Source organism: Lactuca virosa, chromosome 8 (genome assembly GCF_052849685.1).
Source record: "Lactuca virosa cultivar CGN04683 chromosome 8, Lactuca_virosa_CGN04683_v6, whole genome shotgun sequence".
NCBI lineage: Eukaryota > Viridiplantae > Streptophyta > Magnoliopsida > Asterales > Asteraceae > Lactuca > Lactuca virosa.
The window spans coordinates 143,893,295-143,911,192 of record NC_136433.1 but is presented as its reverse complement, the minus strand read 5'-3'; positions in this window follow the sequence as shown (position 1 = coordinate 143,911,192).

Below are 17,898 nucleotides of genomic sequence, written 5' to 3'. Positions count from 1 at the left end.
TTCAATCTCAACTTAAGATTCTTGTTTTATAATATTATACATTATAATTGTTTTTTATAATAGCTTATTTACTTGAAATATTAAAAAAATTTGTTTTTATCAAACGAATTGCAAAAATTGACTTGGTGGTTTGCAAACTTTTTTTTCATGCTGTCTAACGGGTTTCAAAATTGTCGTTTTCGTATTTTAACGTATTTTGGTTCCTATATTTCATCATATAAAAAGAAATGAAGACTTTAATATACAAGGAAAAAAAAATACAACAAAATTTTATTTTTTTTACTATAAATATAATATCAATATCTATTTATTTCTCATATTATATAACAAACATATTAAACACCGAGAATTAGCAATTATTCATTGGTATTTGGATTTGTTAGTTAACAAATTGTAAACAAGACTATCAATTTATTATATATATATATATATATATATATATATATATATATATATATATATATATATATATATATATATATATAAACTCATAAAGGAATTATAGAACAAAATGGTTATAAATAAAAATATGGACTACAAAATTTTTTGAATCAACATATATTATATTCATTGAACTTATAATTTTATAAATTAATTTTCCAACTTCATAAGTAAACATGAATTAATCTTTATAATTTCATAAAAGAAGACGATATGAACAATAGAAAAAAATACAAGCAAATATGTTAGCTTATACAAATTAACATATTTGAATGTCATGATTACCTCTTTCTCATTTATGCATCCATAAATGGAGGTTTATATATTCTTAGTCATCTTTCTCAACATATTATTCTACAAACTCTAAAAATATGATCTACATATGAACTATATATAATATGGAGAATTAAGTACCATAAATGAGAAAACTCTTGATTTTTTGTAACTAATTAGTTGAAAGTTAATATATGTTAAAAATCTTTAGTAGTACTTATTAATTAGTTGAAAGTTGAAAAATTGTTGGAGTTTCAAATCAGTATTATGTAAGAAAAATGGTTATCTTGAACCATATTGATTTAGAATTGCTTCTTTTATTATATATATATATATATATATATATATATATATATATATATATATATATATATATATATATATATATATAGACACACACACACACACACACAGAGACTACAATAACGAGTAAAGAAAATGCAAAACAAAATGGATCCAAAATAGATGCAAAACAAAAGTAGAAAAATTACAAACCAAAATCGATCCAAATCCACAATAGTTGCAGAATCGATTTTAGATCTTGTTGCTTAATATTTTTTCACACCAAAACCTAAATATTTAATTCTCTGAGTTCTTCAAAGCTAGAATAGAAGAGGTTTAAGCTTTATGGATAAAGTAGAGAGATGTAGAATAGAGATGTATGAAGTAGAGAGACACATAGTAGAGTGACGACGATAGAGGATGGGATAGTGGTGGTAGAAATAGAAAAGGGGTGGTGGTCGTACATGTGGTGTGATGTATGTGGAAAATGGAGTTTTAGTCTGCTTTCTGGCAATAGTGGTTGGGATGTAGGTGGGAGAGGGTGGCTCAAAATGTTCTCCAATAATATAGGGAGAGACATAAAAGATAAAGACGAAAGTTTCATAAAGAGTGTGTATGTGTGTGAGGCAGGGGTGTGAGATGTGACTTATTTGAATTAATATTAGTATAAATTCAAAAGAAATAAAAAATATTTAAAATTTTAAAAAGGGAATAACAATCATTTTAGATCTGACAGTGATGAAAATCATAACAAAATCGAACAATAAGGACATTCCAAGTTAAAAATAACAATTAAAGACCAATCAGACATACCTAAATAACAAGGACCATTTGCTAATTTACGTTTTAATTTACAAAGATTATATTGATTACGTCACTTTTTTGTCTTCTCTTTCTTTCAACGATTCCTAAACCGTAAAAATGATTTTTTTTCTACGGTTTCAAAGTATACCTCAACAACTTTTGAGAACACTGAAAGGTTGTTACATATCATTCCTTGTTGATTCTTATGTTACTTTGAACATATATCACTTATCTTCGTTTGGATAGGTAAACGTTCTTACAAAAGTACTGTAACATCCTGTTTAAGATCGTTTGTGAATTAGGGTTCGTGGGCTGCAACCCGGGCATGAGAAAGTTTGAGGCTGTGATGAGTTGCTAGAAGCGTAGGGCTTCTCACCACCTTTCCGTGGACAAAAGGTTTGTTGGAACAGACATATAACGAAGAAGTTGTGAAAGTTTGAACCTTTGGCAAGTTTAGTCCTTATTGAGAAATGGGTGGCAATTGAGTACGCGGGGCGTAAGTATGTGTACGCTTAGCGTACTCATGTGCATAGCAGAAACACGGAGACCAGCTAGTATGCTGGGCGTACTAGAGGGTATGCTGGGCGTACTAGGCAGAGAGTGTAAACCCTAACATTTTGAGGTGACACTATTTAAGGAACATGATGGCCTCATTTTCGGCCACCATTTCCAGCCTCCAACTCCTCTCAAAACCCTAGTCTCGTTTCCATGGCTTGTGTGAGTATGGTGGCTCATTTGAGTGTTTTTGGTGAAGCTCTTGGTGAAGAAGGAGTCTTGAAAGAGGATAACTTGTGCTTCTAGCTTGTGGATCTGAGTTCTACCATTCTTGGTTCATCTTCCATAGGTATCAAGTTCGAAACTTGCTCATTGCTGTGCTAGTTCTTGCTATGGGTCCATTTTAGGGTTTTATGTACCAAGATTGAAACTTTGTGAGTTTGGTGAACCCAAGAGCAAATCCCCTGTCCTTTCATGAGTATTTGGTGGTCTAGATTCACAAATATGAGAATTTAGTTGTCTAGACCTCTCCATGTATGTGTTAAGATGGTTTAAGAGAGTCTTAATGGTTATTTTTGGAAGTTGGATCCCATTAAGACATGCAAACTGATAAAGTTGCCAAATTTATCAGTTAGGAGTTTGTGATGAAGCTTCCTTGAGATTTGGATGCTTTGGGCTGAAGTGATTAAGACAAAAAGAGAAATTTCTGGACCTGAGCCGTACGCCCCGCATAAGTCCAAGTATGCCCCGCGTACTGGTTTAAGTTCCCCGATCAGGAGTCGCGTGTACGTTGAGCGTACCAGGGAGGTACACCTCGCGTAGTCTCGATGTGGGCTTGTTGTGTTTTGGGCTTGACACCTTTGGGCCATTTTGATTGGACTTTCTGTTTGGACCTTTGGGCCATCTGAGATTATGGTTGGGCTTAAAGAAGCCTTGGGCTTGGGGTAAGGCCCATATGGGGGTTGGGCCTAATTTAGAAATGGGCCATTAGTGGGCCTTTTTTGGATCTCTTGGTTGGGCCTTGGTGAGCCCATTGAGTTTGGTTCATTGTGAGTCTAATGGGGTGGGACCATCTTTGGAGCAAAGTGTTGGGGTGTAGCCTTGCATAGTTTTTGATTATAGTGTTGGGTTGTTTTCGCCAGTCCAAGAGCCAGTGTACATCAGAAGTGGTGGTGTAGGATTTCTCGCGTAGCGGTTGGGGTGAGTCTTTTCACTATACTTACCTGAGTGGTAATATTGTGTGACCGGAGGGTCTTATGTGCTTATACTGAGTTATGTGATATCATGCATTTTGTCTTTGTGATTTATGCTATATATTATTTCCGTGCCTTATTGAGTTAGGACCGGAGGGTTCAAACCGAGTTGTGAGACCGGAGGGTCTTCACTGAGATACCGGACCGGAGGGTCCGACCCGAGCTGTGAGACCGGAGGGTCTTCACTGATACACATGACCGGAGGGTCCTTATCGAGATATACCCATGAGAGGCTAATTATTTGTGTGTGGTATTTTGGGGAACTCACTAAGCTTCGTGCTTACCGTGTTGAGTTAAATGTGTTTCAGGTATTTTTGTAGATTTCGGGAAGGCGAAGGCATGATTATACACATCCGCCGGCATATGGAGATTTGAGGATTTTAGGATATTATGATATTATTTGATAATAAATTATAATTTATGTGATGACTTGGTTTTATGAGTAACATTTGATAATTAAAAATGAAAAATTTGTCTTGAGTTTTGAGGCGTTACAATTTGGTATCAGAGCCTTGGTTTGAGGGATTCAGATGTACCCTTGGGTATGTATGGACTCAAACTAAGGGTTTGAGAAAATTTTCTAAAAAGAACTGATTTTTCTAAAACGAGGAAGAGCTTTTAAGAGAAAACGAGATGAAGCAGTGTGTACAATCAGCCAGACCCCGAACGGTGATTTCCCAAAATACCATTACTTGTTTATATTATGAGTTGAGATACTTATGAGATATTAGAGCTGCATGCTAGATGATAGGCTAGGTATTTCAGGAATTTAGAGCTATAGTTTCCTGATTCATGATGCCTTAGCCTAGGGGGATGCTATTGGTTGATATTATCTGGTATTTGCTCTCTCTGTGTGTGTGTTGAGTAGGGGTACATAGCAGGAATCTTTTAGAGAGAGTTTTGAGTAATTTAGGAGAGATACCTAGAGGAGCATCGAGGAATCTACCGAGAGAAAAGTTTGATATCCATGAGAGGTAGGATTGCCTGAGTTCGGTGATGCCTTTTGTATTATGTATAGAGCAAGTGGAGTTGTATGCCAGAGTGGGTTTATGTGTTAGAGGAGGTTACTCGATGCCCGAATGCTGCTTGCTTTGTGCTTTGTGGAACTCTCGAGTGATGTGAGTTAGCTAGAATAGCTAATTGACATTGTGAGGACTCCTTCAGCAGCTGATGACAGAGAGGTGTGAGAACCTAGGAGAGCCTAGAGAGTAATTTATGTCCGATAAGAGCGCTGTTTAGAGTTGAGTATTCGCTGGAGAGCGAGCATGAGGAATGGAATTGGTCGATCGAGAAGATCGGGCAGCTACTTAGGAAGTCTGGGACGATCCTCGTGGAAAGTATGGGTAGATGTGGAAGGGAGTATGGTCCCGTACTAGTAAAAGCAGAGGACCCATACTCAAAACGAGGAGAATTCCAGGGGTTCTAAGACGCAGACTGATGGGAGATAACATGGTTCGGGTACCATGATTTGTGGCAGAGTGTGTTTCCGTCTTTACCGGTTGTCCTGCTACGATTGTCCAGACTGAGAGTGGATATGGAAAATTATGGGGCCAGAGGGCCATGTCGGTTGAGCTTATATGGAGTATACCTTATGAGATGAATAGAGTCTAGGTCTCGAGGGACTTGACTGCTGAGGTGCCAGTAGGAGTCATAGGACTCAAAAAGGAGGCGAAGGTGATGCGCTGTTGAGGATTTTAGTCGGGATAGAGTCATCGGCCGATGGTTGCGATGTCGTTTTCCGAAACGAAAATCACATTATTTCCGCTTTCCGTGTGGAACGGAAGGAATAGAGAGTTTCCGATTTTAGAGTTTGGAGGTAAACCCGGTTGGGTAGTATATAAATACGATGTCTTCGCCAGAGTATTTGTGATATGTCTGCTGTGAGGTATTTCTTATACCATAAGAGAGTTGTCAGTAGGGACTGAGGCAGATGAGAACAAGGATATGCCTTAGTTGAGTATGGTAAGGCATATTTTAGAAACAGTTCCAGGTGGTCAAGAGGAGTATATCGGGGCGACGACCCTCGTTATCTACATCATGTATCGACCGTGAGAGTGGTGTCTCTTGTTGCTATGGTGATCCACGTGAGGGAATGTTGGTTGAGGAATCAGAGATGAGGTGTGTGTGGTAGTCTGTTATTTCCAGATTAAGAGTCGTAACCGATTCGAGACAGTCGAGATGTCCGGTGGTGTGTCGGTATGAGAATTTTGGTGATTGGAGGCAATCACATTGAGAAGATTCCAAGGTTCCATCTGAGAATCGAAACACTTGGAGTTGCTTGGTCTTTATCTGGAGGGCCATCGAGTGTTGCGTGGTATGTTCCAAGAGTCGGGTATGGTATATCTAGTGAGACAGACTGTAGTGTGGTCTGTTTGGTATGCCAATTGGCGATCGTTCGAACCCTAAGTGGGGGAGAACTGGGTATTCTGTTGGGAGGATTATCAATCTTCTTGAGTTATGATTCAGAAGATTGGGATAGGGGGATCTGCGGTCCGGGTATATGAGACTTGAGTTCTGTGGTAGTCAAGGCAAGGTATAGTGCGAGATGATGCATGTTGTATGTGCTCAGGAGAGAATGAGTGCCTTCACGACAGGTAGCCGTTGGTCAGGGATCTCGTTGTGGTCAGTGTTTCTTTCGGGTTCGCCAATGTTTGAGTTTCGAGGAGATTGGGTCGTTGAGGTAAAGTTCTGATGGTTGGGAGGTTTGATAGTTCAACGTATAGATTGCTATCTATACTCCAGGAGGGGAAACAAGTTATTTGTCAATCAACTTCAGAGTCGGTATGTGTAGTTTTGCATGGGTTTTGATCAATAGAGAATGGGGTTTTGGATTGTCGTCAACGCGTTCTCGGTTATTGATGATTCTTCCGTACTTCAAATTATGAGTTGGAGTACATCGAAGATTTCAAGTTTTGTGAGTTGAAGAGCAGTGGTCGTGACAAGCTATCGTGAGGTTCTATGATGGTGTATCATGGTATCCGAGTATGATGCCCCATATTGTTGGATTATTATAAGACTCGGTTTGTTTGACGACAAGAGGAGCATCGAGCGATTGTTATCATTCCAATTATGGAACCATCAGTTATTTGTCACCGGACGGGGTTGTACATGGGTGTGCACCTATCCATGTTGGGTCGCAGAGTATGAGTTCAGTGGACTCAGTATGGTAATGATTTGATAATGAGATTGTGGGATTGTCCGTAACTAGCAGAAGTGAGGTTGCAAGAGAGTGGATGGATCTAGGTGGGAGTAACCACCTAGGACTGTCAGGAAGGACCATAGGGTGAGCCCATGGCGAGCGAGAGAGTGTTGTAAGATTGCGGGGAGCCGTAGCATTCACTAGTCAGCAAGAGAATGTTGTAAGACTACAGGGAGCGTAGCATTCACTAGTCAGTGAGAGAGTGTTGTAAGACTGCGGGGAGCCGTAGTATTCACTAGTCAGCGAGAGAGTATTGTAAGACTGCAGGGAGCCGTAGCATTCACTAGTCAGTGAGAGAGTGGTGTAAGACTGCGAGGAGCCGTAGCATTCCCTTGTCAGTGAGAGAGTGCTGTAAGACTGCGGGGAGCCATAGCAATCACTAGTTAGTGAGAGAGTGTTGTAAGACCATGGGGAGCCATAACATTCGTTAGTCAGTATGTGACGCATATGGATTCTTAGGCTTGGGTAGCCTTGCCATTCGAGTCTTTAAGAACCTGGTGGCGGGAACAGGGGCAAGACTGGGGTCTCAGCGATGGTCGGGAACCGTTATATCTCGAGTTAGGGAGGAGCTGTCGCAAATCGGAAGGATTGGAGTGTAACGCACGCGTTGACTCACAGATCTCGGGTCAGGAGTTAAGTATTAGATTGGATACGAGTGGTTCCAATTTTGTTACCAGGCCAGACTCTTGTGTTTAAGTTGGCTCTATCTGTGTGAAGGATAGGCAAGTTGGTAATTTAAGATTTTCAGATGGATGCCATTTGAGTGGTTATGGGTCCCATCTGAGGTATTAGAACTGGGTGGGTCGATTCGTTTGGCTTGAGGAGGACCACATCATGCATGGAATTAGCAAGTGGTAGATGACAGAGGTCGTAGGTGAAGTGTAACTGCAGACCAGTTGTAATATTCGCTTGGGGTAAAGCGAACTTAGTGATTGAGTGTACAGTGTGATTGGTTGAGATTGCTCGGTTGGATTGATCGGCTGTGGAGTCGTATTGTCGGATTTGCTAGAATAGCCTTGGTAGTCCAACTGTTGTGTCGGGAGTCGATCTTGTATCCAGATTTAGTGTTAAGCATTAGGAGGCAGCTGGAGTCATGTTTTCAGATATCAGTGGATAGTTCGTCGGGCATGGTGTGACAACTCGTAATTTCTTTCTTGTAAAAGTAGAACTTAGTCAAACTTATCCAATAAAGGTCAGACTTACTTCTTTGATTATCTTATAGTTAGATTAGATTAATGAAATGAGTGTGTTCAAGCCTAGTATTCTAAAGTGTTGTATTATAAGTGAGAAGACCCTTTGGACCGAGGACAGCAAACCCTCGCAGGGCCGTGAACCAGCCTTCGGCCGTGAACCATCTTTCGGTCGTGAACAATCCTTCGGACCGTGAACAGGCTGCAGGCCGTGAACTCTCGGTGTATGGCTGTGAACCTCATTTCCTATATATATGAGAGTTGCTGCTTTTTTCCTCATTATCTCAATTCTGGCCGTGAACTCCCACATTTCTCTCTCAAGTATCATCTTTCAAACCTTCAATTCTTCTTAGAATATTGCTTGGATCTTCAAGGTGTTCATCCTTTCATCATCATTCTAGGAATTTCTAGGCCAAAAAACACTTGAATCTCCTTCATCCTTCAAGATCAGTGGGCCGTGAACTCAATAACATCAAGTGTTCTTGAGCCGTGAACACTCCATCCTGGCCGTGAACTCCTTAGAGCCACTTGATTTTGATTCTAACACTTCTTTTGTAAGTGTTTCTTGCATCCTAGGTTGTTTTCCAAACACCTTAGAGGTTATATTCACTAATTGTGTACATATATGTTATGTAAAATGCTATTTAGGACATGTTTTGACCCGGGAACTAGCTTGTCAAATCAAACATCCTATATCGAACTTTCATTCGAATCACTCACACAAGGTGAGTTCATACCCCTACAAATTACAGTGTTTTATGCTTTTAAATTCTTTTTAAATGCTTTTAAGGGGGAGAATACAAGTAGAACACAATACAATTGTGTTAAACACTTACATGTGAAAACGTTAAACAAAAGGATTTCTTATGCTTTTTATTGTTGTTAAAATCATTTCAAAAAACTCTTTTAAACTATCTTAGATTGTTTTTATTATCAAAATCATATTCGTGTATCTATTTATGTATAAGTATGCTTTAACGGACTTAGGACTATTGCTAAATACCTTGACTCATGTTCCTTGTTTGGTTGTGGGCTTAGGGTAGGATCACTAGTCCGACTGTCGGCTAAATCATAGTTATACTGATTGAATATATACATGAATATTTAAACCCCCGTTTTTAAGAAACATACTTAACTCATTTGCTTATGTTGAACAATTGAGTATTTTCTACAAATCAGTAACAGTTCAAACAAACATACTAGTAAACTATAATAGGTATAGTTTATAGGATCACTACACACTATTGTTAGACCAGAGAAACATACATGAAACAAAACATACTTACTATAACAAGAACAAGAAGGAACATACTTACTATAACAAGAAAAAGAAGGAACATACTTACTATAACAAGAACAAGAAGGAACATCCTTACTATAATAAGAACAAGATAACTAAAATGTGAGATACTATTTCATGATATAGCAATATACTTGTTATATCACGTTTTGTAACCAGAGTCTCCTGGAGGGAGAGCATGAGTTTGTGTATAGATCTATATGGGATTGACCATCCCACACCTTGCTGCTATCTACAGTGGGATGTGCAGGTCTAAGGGTGACAAATGTCATACCATTTCGACGCCTAAAGAACGTCGTGTTTTATACTAGTCAATCAAGCATGGTTATAACCTAATCACATTTAACCTAAATTAACCATTTTGGTTACCAGGTAGTTAATGCATCATTAGCTTATCTTATAATTATGGAAAACTTGCATTTTATACTAATTCAAGTACAAACATATATTTCTACAAGAGAACAAACACACCAAACAGTCGGGTCTTGTATAAAAGACTACATTTCATTTTTAGAAGAAAATATAGGATTTTCTTGGGAAATATTCAAACATTTTACTAAATAAACACAAAAATTTGATATTAAATACTTATGAACTCACCAACTTAAATGTTGATACTCTCTTTCAAAATAACTTGTATTCTCAGGTCACCAGTAGACAGGTACACTGGACCAGGTTTTGAGAAGGCGGAGCATGTTCAAGACTCGTCTTTTATTTTGATATATTTTTGGTGTCTTACAACTACTCACAGAACACACATGTATTAACTATTCTATTAATGCAATGGATGTTGTTGCTTGTTTTACTATTATGCATTGTTATGATACTGTACATGACATCCTCCGCCCCCGAATGTTTCCACCATCTCGGTTTGGGGGTGTGACAGATTGGTATCAGAGCATTGTTTATAGTGAACTGAGTATATCAATCCATAAAAGATATACAACTATAAACACATCGGGATTAAAACAGTCTGACCAAGAGAATATACTTTTTAAATAATGAAATATTTTACTAAAAGTATACATACATGCATTCATACTTAGAACAGTGTCATACAAGAAGAAAACAAAAGTATTGCGTTTGTTGAGCAGCACAAGTAGATTTGGGGACATATAGTCAAGCCTGGAATTGATATAGCCTGATCAACTATATCTGTCCCAGAAGTGATTAACATGTGCCTTGGAATGGTTGTGGCGTGGCAACAAGTCTACAAATTTACCAACTCCACTATAATGAAACACTAGAACATAACATAAGTTTAAAATAGTATAGGAGTATATTGTTGTACTATAATTACTTATGTGAAAACTAAAAAGGGTCTTTACTAGTAGGTAAATAGTTACTGAGTGGATACGCTAAGGTTATATGTGACTAGGATGTTATATACTTAGAATCTGTGATCTTCGCTTTACTTTCTGTTCCTTGTTTGGTTGTGGTCTTAGAGTTGGATCACTTATTCGAAGGTCTATTCTATCTTGGTTATATATAGCTGGTATGCACTAAGTGAGTATTGAAGTAACTGGTAGGGATCATCCTATAAATATCTTTAGTAATACGTCTATAATACGTCTCTTACACCTCTTTTCTCGGTCAGATAGCATGGATGGATTCCATCTCCCTGGCGACCCATACTTCCCGATCAAGGGAACTGTGGGTGGCTTGAAGCTGAACCCGAAGAAGAAAACCCGGCGGCCCCCATGGAAGAAGACCCCGAGGATAGTTCTAAGGAGGATAACACAAATGAATTCCAAGAAGACTCTGAATCGGAACCCGAGGTCTACAATCCACCTCAAGTTGCTTAAAATCCTAACCCTCGACAGGATTTTCAAGGCCCAACGCCTCTGTGGGCAGTGAACTTGGGAAGGTGGAGCAATGAACAGGGATAACCACCTCCCTATAATGGAGACTGAAGTTTCTACAAGTTGAGCGAGGGAGGCTCTGCTGACAGAGCCCTCCCTGTCTTGGTTCGTCGTGTTGCTCGTAATGCTGAGCAAGGAAGGACAACCATCGACCAGGTTATGGAAATTAGGGCTAACTCTGGAGTCAACACAGTTCGTCTCCGCCACCTGTGTGATGACCAAGAGCTAACCAGGACTCACACTGATGCACTACAGATGGAACTGAATGCCAGTCGATCCGAAGTTAGAGAACTTCGTCAGGGTCAAGTTGCATTGGAAAGGCGTATGTGGGAAATAGAGCAATAGCTGGCTGTGTCCATGGCATAATCTAGTACCAACCAGAACAACACTGCTCGCGAGTAGAGCTTACTCTAATCACTCTTTTGGATATAGCTTATGTCTACTTATAGACTCTAGTATTATTTCCTGTTTATGTTTAGACCTTGAACTTTCAGTCTTCGTTAGGTCTTTGTGCTGTCAAAATTTTCTCTATATTGGTATGTTGTAGACCTTTGCAAGGTCAAATTTTCCTGACCTCTATACATCTATAATACCAATGATATTGGCAGGCATCTAATCCTCTTGGAAAAACTTTATTCAATTACTTTCATCTTTCTAGTGGTAACTCTTTATCAGAAACACTTAAACAATTACATGTTGAACTATGGCGACTTAGTTCATGGATTACTCTCATTATTTTCACTGCTGAATACTTACAATTATCTTCATCTCTGTAAACTTATAGTTGAAAGATGCCTCCTCGTAGATCAAACAGACGCAATCCTCCGATAACTCCAACTCAACCACCACCTCCTCCACAATTTAGTGCTACAGCTTTTCAAGCAGCAGTGACCGCGGCTGTAACGGCAGCCCTAGCGCAGGTCAACGCTAGCGGATCTATAGGAGTTGGGACAGGTGTTAGATCCACCCAAGGTGATAGTCACGGGCATCCTAGGGAATGTTCGTACAAAGACTTCACCAACTGCAAACCCAAAGCCTTTAATGGCAGCGGTGGAATCATTTCCCTCTCGCAGTGGGTCGAGAAGACGGAGTCTACCTTCGAGATATGCGGATGCCTAGATGGAAGCAAAGTAAAATTTGCTGCCTGCACCTTTGCAGACAGGGCCCTCACATGGTGGAATAGCCATGCCAAGTCACTTACTCTGATAGTGGCTAACTCTATGGGCTGGGAAGCTCTGAAGGAGCTGATGATTGGAGAATACTGCCCTAGGGGCGAAGTTCAGAAGCTCGAACAGGAGTTGTGGAGCCTGACCATGAAAGGCTCTGACATAGTGGCCTAACTAGGTTTAGCGACCTGGTGGCTCTGTGTCCGGGGATGGTCCCCACTGAGGCCAAGAAGGTCGAGAGGTACATTTGGGGACTGGTACCCCTATTTCAGGGGAATGTATTGTATTCAAACCCCGCTACATACGACAGTGCCAAATGCTTGGCACAACGACTCATTGACCATGGAGTCCACACACCAGCAACAATCCCTGCTGTCCCAGAACCAGCCAAAACAACCGACAACAAGAGGAAGTTTTGGGACAGGAAGAAGAACAACTCAGCGCAGAACTCTGCCAAGAAACAGCAGATTGTGGCTGTTCATGTCGCAACAAACCCTGCTTCCCTTGTGTCGACGAAGCAGTACGCTGGGAGTTTTCCTAAGTGCAACAAGTGCAACGTCCACCACAACGGCCCCTGTCGGGAGATGCAGTGTGCCAACTACAACAGAAACGGGCACACAACCCGTTTCTCTAAGGCTAAGACAATGCCAATCACCCAAGTCCCTGGTACTGGAGCTGGTCAGGCCTGCTACGGGTGTGGTGAGGTTGGACACTTCAAGAGGAACTGCCCAAAAGTAGGAAACCCTGGTGGAGTAGGGACAGTTCTGGCGATAGGCCATGATGAGGCTGTGGCAGACCCTACGGTGTTCACAGGTACGTTTCTCCTCGATAACTCTTATACATGGATACTATTTGATAGTGGAGCTGAGAGGAGTTTCGTGAACCAAAAATTTGCACACTTACTTAAACAACCACCACGAGCACTAAAAGAAACGTTCACCATAGAAATGGCTAACGGGAAGAATGAGAGCACTAACGACATATTCATAGGATGCACTCTCTCACTAAATAACTGTTCATTCCAAATCGACCTCATGCCTGTCTCAATTAGAAGTTTCGAAGTCATTATCGGCATGGATTGGTTGAGTCTTCATCGTGATGACATCATGTGTTTCGAGAAAGCCGTTCGTCTTAATCTACCGAATAGCGAAACCTTAGTTATCTATGGAGACAAACCAGGAATGAACCTTCGAATCATCTCTAGTATACAAGCCCAGAAGTACTTACGAAAAGAATATCACGCGTCTCTTGCCCACATGGTTGATATGAGCCAAAAGGTGAAAGACATAAAGAACATCCCAGAAGTATGCGACTTTGCCGACATTTTTCCTGAAGAACTTCTGGGATTACCACCACAACGTCAAGTCGAGTTTAGAATCGACTTAATTCCAGGAGCTACCCCTGTAGCCAAATCGCCTTATCGACTAGCACCAGCTGAGATGCAGGAACTATCCAGTCAACTGAACGAACTGTTAAGTAAGGGATTCATTAGACCAAGCTTCTCATCCTGGGGAGCACCGGTCTTGTTTGTGAAGAAGAATGATGGATCGTTCTGTATGTGCATCGAGTACCACGAGCTAAATAAACTAATCATTAAGAACCGATACCCTCTACCACGGATAGACGATTTATTCGACCAAGTCCAAGGAGCGAACTACTTTTCAAAGATTGACTTAAGATCCGGGTATCACCAGTTACGAGTGTTAGAGGAAGATGTTCCCTTCGGATTAACCAATGCACCCGCAGTGTTCATAGACTTAATGAACCGGGTGTTCCATCCTTACTTATATAAGTTCGTGATCGTGTTCATTGACGACATAATCATTTATTCTCTCAGTAAGGAGGAGCATATTCAGCACCTACGGCAGATATTAGAAACACTACGAGTAGAGAAGCTTTATGCGAAGTTATCTAAGTGCGAATTTTGGATTCGAAGAGTCGAATTCTTGGGTCATGTGGTTAGCAAAGAGGTAATTCACGTGGATCCTTCCAAAATAAAGGCCATCGAGAACTGGTCAGCACCAAAGACGCCTACATAAATTTGTCAATTTCTAGGCCTCGTTGGCTACTATCGCAGGTTCATTCAGAACTTCTCGAAGATTGCGAAACCACTTACCACATTGACCCAGAAAGGTGTAACCTTTGACTGGGAAGAAAAACAAGAGAAGGCGTTCCAAACGCTGAAGCAGGCCTTGTGCAGCGCACCGATATTATCCCTCCCAGAAGGGATAAAAGATTTTGTGGTTTACTGCGATGCATCCAACCAAGGGCTTGGCTGTGTTCTTATGCAACGAGGAAAGGTCATCGCCTATGCCTCAAGACAGCTTAAGACACACGAAGTCAACTAGATTATACATGATCTTGAGTTAGGAGCAGTGGTATTTGCTCTGAAGATCTGGCGACACTACCTGTATGGTACGAAAAGCACTATCTTTACAGACCACAAAAGCCTTCAACATATATTGGACCAGAAGGAGCTCAACATGAGACAACGACGGTGGGTCGAGCTACTAAATGACTACGAATGCGAAATTCGTTATCATCCTGGTAAAGCCAATGTAGTAGTTGACGCCCTAAGTCGGAAAGAATACTCAGGTCGTAGAGTCAAGGCATTGACTATGAAAATCCATTCACATCTGTCCATACAGATTAAGGAGGCTCAGCAGGAAGCCTTGAAGCCTGAAAATGTGGCAGGTGAAGTCCTAAGAGGGATGGATAAGAACTTAGTAGTCAAGGGTGATAAAGTCTTATACCTCATGGATCGGATCTGGACACCGAAGTTCGGTGGCTTCAGAGATATTGTCATGAACGAAGCGCACAATACTTGATACTCCGTTCATACAGGTTCAGATAAGTTGTATCTGGATCTCAAAAAGCTGTGTTGGTGGCCTAACATGAAAGCTGATATTGCTACCTTTGTGGGCAAGTGTCTTACTTGCGCCAAAGTTAAAGTAGAATATCAAAAGCCCTCAGGTTTACTACAACAACCGGAGATACCTAAGTGGATGTGAGAGTGGATTACAATGGACTTCATAACCAAGTTTCCTAAGACAATGGGTGGACTTGATACCATTTGGGTAACCGTCGACAGATTAACCAAGTCCGCACACTTCCTGCCAATCAAAGAAACCGACAAGATGGAAAAACTAACCAAAACTTACATTAGGGAGATCATACGACTGCATGGTGTTCCCATATCTATCATCTCTGACAGAGACAGTAGATTCACTTCAAGATTCTGGCAGTCGCTACAAAAGTCCCTGGGAACTAGGCTGGACATGAGTACAACCTACCACCCACAAACTGATGGATAGAGTGAGACGACGATACAAACATTGGAAGACATGCTGAGAGATTGTGTGATCGACTTTGGTAAAGCGTGGGATACCCATTTTCCATTAGTCGAGTTTTCATACAACAACAACTACCATTCTAGTATCAAGGTTGCTCCATTTGAAGCCCTCTACGGCAAGAAGTGCAGATCCCCTATGTGTTGGGCTGTGGTGGGTAACACGCAACTAGATAAGGGACAAGTCCCTGACAACACTCTCATGAGTCCAGAAATTATTCGGGAAACGACAGAGAAGATTGTTCAGATTCGTGAATGATTGAAAGCCTCTAGAGACCGACAGAAAAGCTATGCTGACAAAAGACGTAAACCTTTGGAATTTCAGGTTGGTGATCTCGTTCTATTGAAGGTCTCACCCTGGAAGGCCTTGATACGCTTCGGAAAGTGTGGTAAGCTAAATCCAAGGTACATTGGGCCTTTCGAGATTCCCGCAAGAATCGGACCAGTACCTTACAAACTCAAACTACCTCATAACTTAGTAACATACACCCTACCTTCCACGTATCGAACCTAAAGAAGTGCCTTTCTGATGAGACTCTTGTTATCCCACTCGATGAAATAGAGATCAACGAGAGCCTCAACTTCGTGAAAGAACCGGTAGAAATCATGGATAAGGAAGTCAAGCAAACAAAACAAAGTCGTATCCCTATAGTGAAGGTTCGCTGGAATGCAAAACGGGGACCCGAATTCACTTGGGATCGGGAGGATAAAATGAAACATAAATATCCTCATATTTTCCCTTAGTCCATGTGTATTTTTTTCTTAATTCTAATTTCGGGACGAAATTCCCTTTAACAGGGGGATGATGTGACAACCCGTAATTTCTTTCTTGTAAACGTCAAACTTAGTCAATAAAAGTCAAACTTACTTCTTTGATTATCTTATAGTTAGATTAGATTAATGAAATGAGTGTGTTCAAGCCTAGTATTTTAAAGTGTTGTCTGATAAATGAGAAGACCCTTTGGACCGAGGACCGCAAACCCTCGCAGGGCCATGAACCAACCTTCGGCCGTGAACCATCCTTCGGACCGTGAACAGGCTATGGGCCGTGAACCCTCTGTGTACGGCCGTGAACCTCCTTTCTTATATATATATGAGAGTTGATGATTTATTCCTCATTATCTCAATTCTGGCCGTGAACTCCCACATTTCTCTCTCAAGTATCATCTTTCAAACCTTCACTTCTTCTTAGAATATTGCTTGGATCTTTGATATGGGCTTATTTAGTCATAGAAATCATTCATTATCTTATTAATTATTGTTGATTTTATATCATTTTATGGACAAAAGGTACTTAATTAGCTTAATATTTCAATTTCAGCAATAAAAGACATGCTCGGGTGGAAAAGGAAGCGGAACTAGCGATTGGAAGCTTGGATCTTGGATTTTGAAGAAAGAAGGATGTTGCTGGGCAGCTTGACCCCTCGTCAGTGTTTTGGCCATATTTCATGAACCATAACTCCGATTGACGAGATTCAAAATGTTCTGAAAACTAGACACAATTTCGGACGACTTTCATGTTTTGAGAAAATGCTAAAAACACAATGTACTCGGCGAGTAGGGTCGACTACTCGGCGAGTCGCATCGAAGATTCGAGAAGATAAAGACGCGCTGACTTGCCGTACATGGGATTTTAAGTGATGGACTCGGCGAGTAGGTCACTGGACTCGCCGAGTAGCCCCTGTTTTCAGAATATATATATAGAAACGCTTCTCATTCGAACCCTAACGAATGGGGAAAGTTTAGGACGATTTTTGGAGGCCAGAAGGGTTCTTAGAAGCTGTGGTTTTCGAGATTTCAACCTAGATATCAAATTGGAAGAAGATCAAAGGCAATAACACACTACTTTTATCTTAATCTTTTGCATAAACCATGTTTCAATCATTAGATTATGTTTTTAGTTTGTTATTTGCTGTAGATATGAGCTAAAAACTCATAACTTCTGTTTAGGATAGATGATTTTGTGATTATGGTTTGATTTTATGGTAGGATTAATTTAATATTGGTGATTTTGTTGATTCTAGCTTGTTAAAGAACCTTATGTGTGAATGATAACTGTTTTTCTGTTAGTAGGAAGATAATTAAGAAGCATGAACATCTCTTAATTGCTACCTCATATAATTTATGTGACCACTTTATTATATGACTAGGATTAGCGACTGTGAAACTAGAATTAATAGAAAAATAGGTAAATTCATGTGTGAGCTTGTGTGATGACCATCAACAAGAGGTTAACTAAAGGACCATATTATTTAACCATTACAAGTCTAAATTAACCCAAATA